This window comes from Cygnus olor, chromosome 5 (genome assembly GCF_009769625.2).
Source record: "Cygnus olor isolate bCygOlo1 chromosome 5, bCygOlo1.pri.v2, whole genome shotgun sequence".
NCBI classification, from domain to species: Eukaryota; Metazoa; Chordata; class Aves; order Anseriformes; family Anatidae; genus Cygnus; species Cygnus olor.
The window spans coordinates 53,808,154-53,821,284 of NC_049173.1; the positions used below are offsets into that span (position 1 = coordinate 53,808,154).

The 13,131-nt window shown below is 40.4% G+C and overlaps 1 protein-coding gene across 2 annotated transcripts in view; it reads right to left on the reverse strand.

Moving 5' to 3' along the window:
- FUT8 (fucosyltransferase 8) overlaps positions 1–13,131 on the reverse strand; it is a 141,836-nt gene that overhangs the window by 106,189 nt on the left and 22,516 nt on the right. For both annotated transcript variants that reach the window (XM_040557517.1, XM_040557516.1), the window contains exon 2: positions 4,255–4,337. The gene's annotated coding sequence lies outside the window, so the exon portion shown is untranslated. The remainder of the gene's footprint in view (positions 1–4,254; positions 4,338–13,131) is intronic.

Here is a 13,131-nt window from a genome sequence, read left to right on the forward strand (position 1 = left end):
CAAGCAAATGCCCAGCCTAGTAGTCTAGTAACTTTACAGTCTGACTAACTGCTTGATTGCTACGTAATCCCAGAGAGTTCCTCACACTTCACCTGATACATAGAATACAAAACAGTTTAGAATTTAGGGTATCATCACCCCAAGTTTATCTTGGTTACATTATTCATGACCAAGTTATGTAATAACACAAACACTGACAAAAACTTATATGGTGGTATGGTATAAAATCATTTTCATGTGCTGCAACAGGTAATCAGCGTACAAGAAAGCAGGAGATAAATTCAAGGCATGCTAGACAGCCTGCAACAGCTATTCTGTTCTACTTCCACATAGAGGAAAAACCTACTATCACAGGATCTAATGCCAGACAATTTACGCTTAGTTATAAGTAAATGCCAGACTCTGGGAGAAACACCATGATCGCTCCTTTTCTACTTGTAAAGACCTCACCTTTATTGCCTAAAAATCATCTTTAATCACAGAAAGTCTTTCCATGTTCACAGACAGAAAAGATTGTATTTGCCTATATGAGGCAATATGCAGAGGTAACTTTAAGGAGGTCCACATAAAAGGAAGAAGCATTTTTCCTTGAAATATATATGCAGCTATTAATTGTAAAATTCAAGGGGCTATGCTGGGTTTAACAGGAAGAATGCACACCTCTTCAAAGGACATACAGCTTGTTTTCCACAGATGGCTCTTGCAAATAGTGCATATCCATGCACAAACACAGCAGTTCCTTGGTTGGTAATTGTGGGAAGAAGAATAACAAGAACATCTAGGAACAGCACCACACTGCATTTGCATCACTAGGAAGATGTAGAAAGACCAGATCCACAAAGTCTGTCTTTGTGGGTGAACTTGCCTCTGCAACTTTGGCTGAATTTCCAGGGGTGCTGCAGACTCAGGATGTACGTTCTGACACCTTTATGAGAGAGATAACTTTTCCTTTAATTCAGTTATTCCACTCTACATAAACATATCTGCCACAAACTCCACTTTGTCTCTTGCAGAGAGACATCAAAATATCAAAATACTACTTTTAAAACAGAGCTGGATCAACTCAAAATAGAGGTTATACAAAGAGATGTTGTGAGGATACCAAAGCAGATTCGGTGGTCTCCCTGGTCCCCATAAAATCCTGTGTTCCTGAACAGTCCAGACACAAGCAAGAACAAAGCAAAATGTGAATTAAAATCTTTGCCCTTCTTCTGGTACAAGCTGACATGGATCATGATCTGATTATAATCATACAAAAATTAAAGCCATTTCAGTCATTTTACCTGCCAGTCAGCGTCCATTTGCAGGTTAACTGTCGAATATAATCGGTTTTACAAAACAGATTTTGTTAAAAGTCTGTGTGCAAACCAGCACTATATTGTTACTATTTTAATGGGCTTGTGTAACCCTTGTTCTTGCTCAGGCTGTCAAGTAAAACAAGAGCTGACAGGGATGCCATGCTATAAACCTGATTTTTTTTTTATATACTTCTAGCAATTTGTAGTTGTAAATTATATATAAACACTTCATCTTATTATGTCCCTTTCTGGGATTGTGGAACAGAGAACTCTTGCTGTGAAACAAGTATGCACCATGTCAAGATATGAGGGCAAAACACTATGTCTTAAATACTGCTAAGTGTCATTAAGCTCATCACATCTGGCAGTATCTTTCAACAGCCTGGGTTACACCATAACGTGTAACAATAGTTACTAGACAGAGATTATACTTCCTACAGTGTCTTAATACATTACTATATCAATAAATTAATATGTGTGTATGGCAAAGAAGAAAAGAAGACTAAGAAGGGATGATAGCCAAAAAAAGATACAAGATACCGAGCAAGAGGAGAAAATGGTGATCCTGATCACACTGCTGGTTCACAAACAGGAGAGATGAGATGTACACAAGGCAGAACTCCACTTGAAGGGACAGAGCTACCTAAAGCAGAAAAATCTGCATCAAGAAATAACTTAAAAATCAGGTACTCCAAAAGTGTTAGTTTGTGCAGTTGGAAGTCCTGGAAAAAATTCAGGAGATCAAGCTTTCTTGAATGTACACTAAGCTAAAAAATACTATATAAATAATTCCTGGCTTCCTCTAACATGCATGTTAATTATTGTGTTTTTAGTTAATCAATCATTCAGAATTTTGAATTTGGAAAACATGCTTTATGCAATAATTGTGGCGTTCGACAGAAGCTTAAGCTTTCAGCTGCTGTACGTTCAACATAAAAAGGTTGTGTTCCATTTTAATTTACTGTTCAGGATTTTACTATAATTTTGTGCAAACAGGCAATGAGGGACCACTAAAATGCAACTAGTCCTGCTGGCACAACTCTGCAATGAATTTAACATAAAGGTCTGTTCCTCTAATGCTAATTTAGTGAGGTTATAAGCTGAAAGCAGAAAGATTTTAATGAGATAATGGCAGACTTTTAAACCGCCTTTATTTTCTGCTACTGAAGATCTGGGGGAAAACATTCCACCAAAGTGATCTCATTTCACTTGATTTCCTGGAGATTTTATTGAAAAAAGATCTTGCTTATTTAAAAAGAAATGTTACCAAATTGGAGTCAACAACAAACAGACTTTAAAAAATAAAATAAAATAAAATAAAATAAATCAATTTAGGGAAGTTTTGGCACTTAGTCCAGGGGTAATGGAGTTTTTGAGAGACTAAGAATTTAAGGTAATAGGGTAAGTATGCTTCTAATGTGTTTTAATTAAAATGGTCTGTAGAGAAAGAATGAACATTGTAATAATTTAGGTATAAAGTCAATGCTATTGAGATGGCATGAAACAACTTACACTTTTCTCTCAGTAGTTGATTCAGGCTGTCTACAGTGTCTTGAGGATTTCACTTGAAACATTCATATCTGGAAGGTTCTCACTTGCAAAATACATTGCCCATTTTTAGAAACTATGTTTAAATGTACCCATAATTGCATTCCCCTTCTCATGCATGTTTCGTACAGTTAATGTTTGTTGTAACTGAAGTAGGCATTTTTAAACTACTTTTCTATTCAGTATCTAGAAAACTAGTGTCCTGAAGTTCTCTAGATTTCACTGCAAGTATATAACCATTCCTATTAGCCTCAGCTGCGGCCCACTTCTATAAGCTATTTTATCACAAGCTGATAATTTCATAATTCCCTACAAGCAACACATAAGAAGCAATTGTAACTTAACAGCAAACACTTAGTCAACCAAAACACTGAAGTTTGATGGCAATTACATGAACAGTACTACACTACAAGGCAGCTAGCTAACACAAATTTAACATATAAACTGCTGTCTCCACAATAGCTTTTGACAGATACATTAAATTACATTTTTTAAGAGGAGCTTTCTTGTTCTAGCCTAGACGTGACTTAAAGACTAAAATCCAGGTAAAAAAAACTTTCCACCCTCTGTTCAGAACTAGGGTTATTGTCAGTTAAGTGTGATGGGCTCATTTATCTCATTTTGATGTAACAGTCATGATCTGACAGTACACAGGTAAACTGTAATTTCCTTACTCCTGTTTGCCTGATTTCTTTCTGCTCCTGCTTTAGGTCTGAAACTGGCAGCTGTACCCTTACTGTCACTCAGCATCTTTAGCTGGTTGTAGAAAGGAAGCTCTCTGGTTGTAGCGATATACCTGTAGTAATTTTCAGCCAGTGAAATATTAAAAACATTTTCTGTGGAAATCGCTCAGGGCAAAATCAAATTCTCACTTCGTACAGTGTCTTAATTTAACTCCTATGCAGGCAGTTTTGTGTGGTCTCTGGGATTTATGAAATACAGTGATTAAAAACTCTGCTAGAGAGATGGCTCTACATGCTCCTGGATTGAAAACGAGGAGCATCCCTCATAATCAGGCCTGCTAGAGAGTACTTTTGTCCTCTGCTGCCCCTCATTATCTGTCACTCAATTATAAAAGGCTTCTATCCTTGATTTCTTGCATTGGTTATATTTTTTATTTAGGGATGTAAGAAATTCTGCAAGAATGTGATTTAGGATCTTACTTCTGAAATGATGACTTTAATTCATTGTTGGTATTTCTGAAACAATTTGAATCTCTAGGATGAAAGAACAATCTATCCTTTTGTTTCATTTCTGTTCTTGTCATTTCTTACTAATACTTTCATGCCACGTGTTGATATTCTTCCAGTCACATGACCCCAACAACATTGGCAACTAACATTTTTTTAAGTATTAGCTACTAATAAAAAGTCATTGAGTAAAATAAGCAAAATAAGATTTGACTGACTTGTAAGCCTTACAGTCTTCTCATTGCATGAGCTTCAGTGCAGAGTAACTTTACACGGCCCAGAAATGGATTTTCATCTCAACCTGTAATAAGAGAAAAATTTCTTGTATTAGTGACATAAATGTGAACATTTATAGAAAAATGTATCACAGCTGATAAAAGGGCAGCTGAATTTACATTGTGGCTATGAATTAATTTTATGATTTTTCAAAAAGAGACTACATTCTTCCCTTCCTTTCTTGATTTTTTTCTAGACTTTTGTTTGTTTGTTTGTTTTGTTTTTAAGTTCTCCTGCATTTAAAAGGCAATTTTCACAATTATAAAGGTCCGGATGATAAGGATCGTGTTCAAGGGGAATGGCAGTCACCACCAGCTACAAAGCTAAAGAACTGAAATTCATGAGAAGAGTGTTCAGGCAGAACACAAGGAAAAAAAAGTAACACAGAGGGAGAAGACATTGTGTATAGGAGAACTTGAAGACATCACAAGTGATACTTTAAAGAAGATGAAGTCAAGATGCAGAAGGAATGGGATCACAAATGGAGGTCAAACCACAAACCTGAGTGACTAAAATTTTGTACGAAACATTTTGATAAGTACACCAAGATAAAAGGAAATTTCAAATAAAGAAGAAAGAGACCTCGAAGTTAAATAGTGAAACAATGGGTAATAGATCACATGAAAGAGTGAAAAATGAGCAATTCTATGAGCAACAGTATTCCTAATGTCTGGTTTCGTACATATGTGTCTTGTGACTTGATTTGCTGTTGTTCAGGAAAATTTGAATTCTGACTGAAGTTCTACCTGGTGTTGAGCATTAATAATAACTAACAATTGTAAAAATCAGTGAAAGGAGCACATGCTGTGACCTTTCCACCACTGCAGGCAAGTGCAGATCTTTCTTCTCCACCTAGACATCAATCTTCACGAAACCCGTAGGAAGCTGGTATTCTTTAAGACCTTCACTCTTATTGTCGAGGTTGCAACTTACCAATGAGTTCAAAAACGGGTCATTAGACTTAGATGCTCACATAAACATACACACAGCTGAATCAAATAAGCCTTAAGAAATAAGACAAATTGGGTGGAACAAATTCCAGAGGAGGAAGAGCTGTGGTTATTGAGTGGAAAGGAGATGAATGAGGCAAGACAAAGAGAAAGCTGACTTTGTTATGGCTTCAGGACAAATGGTGAAAGAGGAGGTAAGATATATTGAGACAGCGTCTAATAGAAAGAAGACAGGGAAGAAGGCAGAAGAGAGCGATTTATTGAAAAGCAGGGAAGGAGAGGACAGGACGATAAAAGACTGCGGCTTGCAGAGTTCTGAAGCAGGAACGTGAGAAGGAAGGGCAAGAGGAAGCTGTGGCTCCCCAAAGACAGGCAGTATGGAAAACAGGTTTGAAAGGCAGGGGAGAACTCAGTAAACTGAAGGAGGCTATAATGAGATAAGAAGAAGAGCACATGCAGTTTATGTAGCAGTGGGAGATGCAGCAGTGCCATATGACTGAAGGGAGAGAAGGCAGCAGGGCACAGGTGGCCAAGGACAGTGATGTGGATGGGGAGGAAGGACAAGCTGACATAAGGGTGAACTGTGTGAAGAAAATGCAGTAATGGGCATTAGATCGCTTTTGCCTTGCAACTGTGTGCCAGGGGATGAGGAGGAAGGCTGGAAGGGGCTGGCAGGCCAGCTCAGCTATTCTGGGTTGAGGACACTGCCAAAGGGGCAGGTGGAGCATAACTGGTAAATGCTTTGTTCATGAGGGAAATATTGAATTATGGCTGGTAATTACACAGCAAGAGAACTAAAGATAATGATGTGTCTGCGCATCAGTGACTCTGGGAGTATTGATTAATCATTACACCAGTCAAAGCCGGTTGTGAACTCCCCAGCAAGACTTGGCTTCATCAGGGCGGGCTGGTACGCTGGGATCAGCATCTTGGATGAGTCACGGGGCAGGATTCCAGCGTCCGCCGGGCATCCGGCCCCTGCATGCACGGGCGCCAGCTGGCGCAGGGGCACGGCAGCTCTAAAACCAGAGGGCAGCCCCGAGGGCAGACCTGTCCCAGCCACCCAGGCCTCAGAAGGAGAGCGGACACGGAGTAAAATTAACACGACTGTAAAATCCGCAGCTGCTATCCAGGAGGCGGGCATCGCTGAGCATGACGAGAACCACACCAATTTCAGCCAGCAGCTGCCAGGGATCATGCTTCACTGCAGAAATCCCATGTGTTGGTGTTTGCAGACTTTCTTTTCAACACGAATTCCAGCTTACAGAAAACACCAGAAAATGGTGTCTCTTCCAGGCTGAATAGAACCAAAATTTTTTCCAAATATCGGTAATTCTCAAATTTGGCCAACTTTGCTTGCCGTGCTAATTCACCTCTTGCAGGATCATAGCTTCATGTTGAATTGCTAAAATGTTTTGGCACTTGGCAATTTATGCATCACCCTCCCACACACATCATTAATTTGATAACAGATATTAAATCTTTCTGCCATGACTGGAGTCTTCTGAAATGAAGCACATGGAAAGGGGCAAAGACCCTCTGCCTGACTCCGGGCCACATCAGCAAAAGCGCAGCATAGACACAACTAAACCCAAGACAATAAGCTGCAAATATTCACCACCTTTGTGCAGTAAATAAGCACTTGTTCCTGAACTCAAGAAAAGTCTTGACAATTTTAACCTACAACTTCCTGTACTACTATTTCAACATCTAGAAATGAGGACCAGGCTTCTATACTCCAAAAAGCAATGCAAATAATTTTAATGTATATATAGGCCAGAGGATGCCAATTAGATAAGTTATGGCCTTTAAAAGTGGATCTTTTCTTGGACATAGTATGGAGGAGAAAAAAATAACCCTTCTTTGCTTGGACAGAACTTCATTAAAAAGCAAACTTTTTGAACATGCAAAAGACAACACAGAATGCAAAAAGGCTATTTTTCTTCTAGAAGTTTGCTTCAGTTAAATTGTCCTCCCTCTCCCTATTTATAGCATCCAGTTGCTCTGCTTTCCAACTGACATCTCTCTCAGTCCTGAGGTTACTGGAATGCCCTGCCCTGTCCTTGACACGATCAGAGGTTAGCCACAGTGACGTTACAGGAGCCTGCACAGGGAGGATGAAAAACAGATTTGCTTCTCTGTCAGCCACCGCTGAAACACAGATGTTGAAAACTGTTTAAGACCATAGGGTCCATTTCTTGTGACAAGTGGGCAGGAGCTCCACTCCATGTGTCTTATCAGAAGGAGGTTACTTGCTTTTAACACAATCTTTCCTTGCTGTTGTCTTACCTGTTCTTTCAGTATCTTTGTGACATAGACCAAGTCTAAAACTCTTATCATGTCAAACGGTGTAGTTTAGAAAGAAATACTTCTATTAGGAGAAAAATGACCCTCTTTATTTTTAGGACAGAAGCACAAAATGGAAAATATAGAAAAACATTCAACCCTTCAACTGTACTATGTAACTGTAAGCTTATTTTTACAAGTACAATCTAGTGCCTACCATTATTATCTCTCATTTCAGTCATCTGTATGATACAACCATTCTCACAGATACAAACATTTTCCATGTATTATTTATGCATATAGTGCTATAAATAGATAAGCTTTGAAAAAAGATTTTTATAGCAAATTGCTTGAATATGACAAAACAGAAATAATGCCCAAGTATATAGTACTTTGCTTAGAAGGGGTCATCTGAAAGAGATCAGTTTGCTGAAATAACTGCTTGTGCTCTCTCTCATGGGTCTCATGGTTGATTCAAGTAATGAATCTGCAGCTCTGGATTTCATCTATACAGGAGTCAGGTGTTTAACAGAGAAAAAAGGCATTTACCAGAGTTTAGATAGCTCAGAGTAATGCAAGACACTGGATGCAGTCTTGACAATCTTGTTCAGTACATATCCTTGGACTGGACAACTTTCCAAGAAAGCTACACTGGCAGGTCAGTCCAGCATGCTCTAAGAGAAAGAGAGATGCAGTGGGCATAACAGGACTAACGACAAAGACTTTTCAATTGTAATTGGACTAAAGTGTTCCACCTGCCACTGACACTACTGTTTTTCTTCCTGTTCCCAAGCAGTGTGAATCTTTTAATCAATAAATAAATAGGACTGCACCGATTTTTCATCTGCAAGAAGTACACACAGCTGTGCAGGAAATGGAAGTGGAACGATATAAAAACTCCAAGTAAATACCGCTGGGATTATGGATATTTGGATAAATTGGGTTAAGCTTCTTGAAGGAAGTCAAAAGTAACTACTAACTAGTCTGTAAAATTAATAAGGGAATAGACAATTGCACAAGCCAATAGCAAAAAACTGAGTAATTTTGTGCAAACATCATTTAAAAACCAACACGTCAGAAGAGGATGTGATTGCTAAATATAATATGTTAGCAGCCCACCTGCCACTGTCTATATTGCTTTTCTCCCTGTTTCCAAGATGACTGATCATATCTATGTAAGTACTGATTAAACTGTAGAGGTTTTTTATCTACAACTAGCACACAATTCTGCAAAATTGTCAGAACAAAAGAAAAAATGTATTGGGCAATGGTGGAGACAGCTGGTGGTTGCTGGGGCTGAAATCTTCCACATAACCACAGCACTGTGAAAGCAATGGCAAAAACTGGCTCCAGACTTTGTCGTCACTGTTCCTCTACCTTGATCTGCATGGGCTAACTGCAGGTGAAAGACATACCTATAAACCTTGCCTCTTTCCTTAATGTCTTGGTTAACAAATGTGACATTGATACTACTTCCAGTCTCTAGCTACTAGAAGATGCATTGGTTAATCATATGCCAAGACAAATATACACCCTCAAGTAATCTAACCTGCTGGAAGAAAATGAAGCAGTTGAGAAGGTACTGCGATATTTTCCAGCAGGGTAAAGGAGCCACTCCTAGCTGTTGGCAAAAATCACTCAGAGAAATGGAGGGTTTCCTTTTAATCTTGCACATATCTTCTCTATCAGCACTTTCTGTGATTCTCCTGCTTTGTAGGATCTCATGTTCAGCTCCAAACAAGATCCCCTAATTATTTTCTGATAGCTACCATCATCAGAACAGTGAATCTCTTTAAGGATAACTTTCTCCTTTGCAATATATTTCTCTTTCCCAGAAACATAAAAGAGACCTGGAACTTGCACTTCAGCTAGCTGATGATGGAGACGCAATTGAACAATAACATTTGCTTCCTTAGCACGATGCAGGACATTTCACAAATCCATCCTCCCTTTCTCCTCCCTCCTCTGTTCAGTCCTCTTGATCCCCTTCCAGCACTGCAGCAGGCTGCATCCAGAGCCCCAGCAGTACGGGGCAGGCAGCTCTTGGCCCGCTGCATTCTGCAGCAGCTGCAGAAGAAAGCCTTGTTTGCCCAACACGGCGGCCAGCCAGGTTGTGCTCATTCATAAATGCAAACCCCACCACAGCCCAGCTGTGGGGCTGAGAAAAGCTGGGTAATGTTCTTGTGGTCAGACCCGCAACACCCGTAGTCTCTTGCTGCAGCATGTAGGTTGTCAAAGCACTGAACGCCAGGGCTTTGGCCAAGTGCATCCGATCAGGCAAAGACACCAGCATTGCATCTCCCTGCTATCTGCCTTCTGCAGAAATGCTGAGATTAGCTGCAGATGCAGCATTTGTATTGGGAAAAATTCTTCTTAACCTTTGTCTCATTGACATTGATGTCGTGCTAGAAAAATATTATATTTATTTTTCACTTGAATTCTGAAAAAAAAAATCAGGAAAAGTTTCCTGAAGAAGCACAGGTACTCCTTTATTTTAAAAATCTGTAAGAACAGAAAGTTCTTACTCGTTGGAACAAGCGCTTTTTCTAGATGAAAGTGTTGTCTGTTTTTATTACTACTTTCATTATGACGCAAACAGAAGATACTCTGATCTAGAGAGCAGATAAAATATTTCAACTATTACTAAGTAGCAACCTCAACTCATTATTTTTGAAATAAATACAGATCTTTAGCCAGATCATTGCACATAGCAGTAATAACACAAGAGGTTCACTAGTAGTTAAAGTTTAGGAAACAACAGAAGTATTAAAATACAAATATCCATTGCTAAATGAAATTCCCAAATTCTGCAATAACCTTATGCAGAAGTAGCTTTCATTTCAATACATTTTCCTGAGGAGTACTCACTGAAATTTTTAAGTTCACCGAAAATGTTATTTTGAAACACTTTTCTGCCAAGCTGTTTTAATTATGCTTTCCGGCCAATTCTATACTTCTTTTGACTTCTCTGGTATTTTTCTTCCACAGTTTCTTATCTGAAATGTTACATCCTGGAAGGAATGGGAAATCCCCACTCAGCTTTCTAGTTGTACCAAAATTGGCTGTCCCAGGCACGTCACTAGAAGGTCAACAGCTTTTCTTTGCCTCTTAAAGGCAAGTGACCATTAGGAACTCATGTCATGCCAGGTTTAAATCCAGAAACTGGGGAGCACCTACAACCCACAGACCTATCTGGGAACCTGGTGAACTCCCAGCCCTAGTTTCTGTAGCAATTCTTCTCCACACCATTTGAACTATGCCTGCATGCTGCCTTTAGCACCCACCTTACAGATAGATGGCTGGACTGGAAGTAAAGAGAGGCATGGAGTAGTTACCCCTCAGAGGTGGTGAGCAACACTCCAGAAGTCTGCCAATATTAGTGTTCTCATCAGAGGAAGACTTCCAAGCTCGGTATCCTTTGCAGCTAGACTAGAGATGCAGTCTTCATATTGCCTTAAAAAACTGCACACAAGCTGACCAAACAGTAAACAGTCTAAACATCACGACACGTGGCAGACAACGTGGTGCACCTGACTGGGATTCAGGTGACCTACCCCTGCCTACCTGCACCCATCTTCCTGTCTCTTAATACCTGGTCAATGCTGGACACCAGAAAACCAAACAAGCTCCAGGCGTATCTGAGCTCTAGGCACTGTCTCCATCATGGGACAACTCAGGCTTCTGATCCCTGATAGTCCGACTGTCCCTTGAGCAGGGCAAAACTTTCTTTACAAAACAAAATTTAAATTGAAAAATTATCATTCACTAATCACCAAATAGGCTCTATAGATATTTACCAGTCCATGTCCGAATTCCTGGAGGTCTTCAAGCAGCCTCAGTGCTCCCAGACCCCCAGCTACGGAAGCAGCAAGCCTTGCTGGGGCTTGACAAAGCATGAAAAGCCTGAAAGCAAGTCTCAGGGGCTGGGTCCTAGGTTTCACAGCAGTCTCACAGGGCAGATTAGAGAAAGCTGGTCCTGTGGACTCCTGGTCTACCTGGAGAGCCATATGAACCAGTAGGGAAGCCCTACGGTCTTCAGCCCTGGGCTATTTGCAGGGAAGACAAGCCACAGCCTCAGCTGCCTTAGCAACAGCTGAGTAGAACTGACCCTTCTTTGTCCCTTACAGGTAACTGGATCACTGAAGGTTTTCAGCAGCCTTTCTTCTTCAACTGGGATATGTCTCTCTGAATTTTTCTATGTTTTGAGTAACTAAGCTGACAAAACTAGTTTATAGTTTAAACCAAGCCTCACTCCAAGGCAAAAGTACGCTACTTTAATCCCAAGAGAACAAGGGACTCATTCACTGGGTGACAGAAGACTGTGTGTATGGCTGCTCTTTTAACATTTTTAGGCAGGTTCTCTTGCCTTCATAAAGATCACTGCAACTTCTATTTAACGTAATGACCTTTACAGCAACAACGGCAGAATTGCACAAGGTCACAGAGGCGTTCTTCCCTTTAACTGTTCTTGGAAAGTCTTGCAATAGACAGACTTGCCAATAAGGAAAAGCAAGACACTGCAAAGTAGTATCAGCATCATAACATTCACCATTCTGTGTCCTCAAAACTATGTTAATTCACTAAGCAGCGTTTTCACCAACTAGGGAAAACATTATCCTGACTATGAGAAGAAACTGGAGTCACAAGCAGAACCGAAGGAACCTTTTCCACAGGAAGTCTGGGGAAAAAATGACTGGATGTCCTGGGTCCAGGGTTTTTATCATCAGCTAGGACACCACTAGTCTGGAAGCTTACAGCATTTACACTAACGTATATTGTTCTACTACAGCACCACTTAACGACAGTCAGGATTTTTGAGAGACTCTGAATGCAGCAGCATTAGACCACCTATCTGAATATCTTCCCCACACCTCTGAAACACATTTTCTTTTTGATAATTTCTCATTCACTGGGTAATTGTTTTCCATGGTATTTCACGTGGAAGAACATGAAGAACAAAGCCTCGCATTTAAGACAGGCAATTATTCTTTATATATCTCAGAAGTAATAACTTCATAGAATCAGAGTGAAGTCTCCCTCCTTGGAGATCTTCAAAAGCCACCTGGACACGGCCCTGGGCAGCCTGCTCCGGGTGGCCCTGCTTGAGCAGGGGTTGGACCAGGTGGCCTCCAGAGGTCCCTGCCAGCCTCAGCCTTTCTGTGGTCCTGTGGACCAGCAGTTCCTGATGGTTCAAGTCTTCGCTATGTAGGGCCGGTAGTTATGCAACTCCAGAGTCTCCCTGCTGGCATTCCAGTTCCTGAAGCTGAAGTACTGAGTCATACTTTCTTCTGTAAACAGTGCCTTGGTCATCCACAGGGATTCACTTCACGAGAGAGAGGTTGCTTTGTTACTTGCCTTTCTGCTGGGATGGGATGTTGCCTTATGGACCGAAGACCTACCAAAGAATGCCCTCCTCATTTGCTCTAGCCCTGGCCCCGATCAAGTCCCAAATACCGCAGCATTGCTCTTGCTTTCGTGCCTTGAAAGGCAGTGAATTGATGTAATTCACGCTGCAGTCACTTCCTCTCCTGGGCGAGGTTTTACTGCCTTGGCCTTACCTACAGTTTATGTTGACAGAAGCTG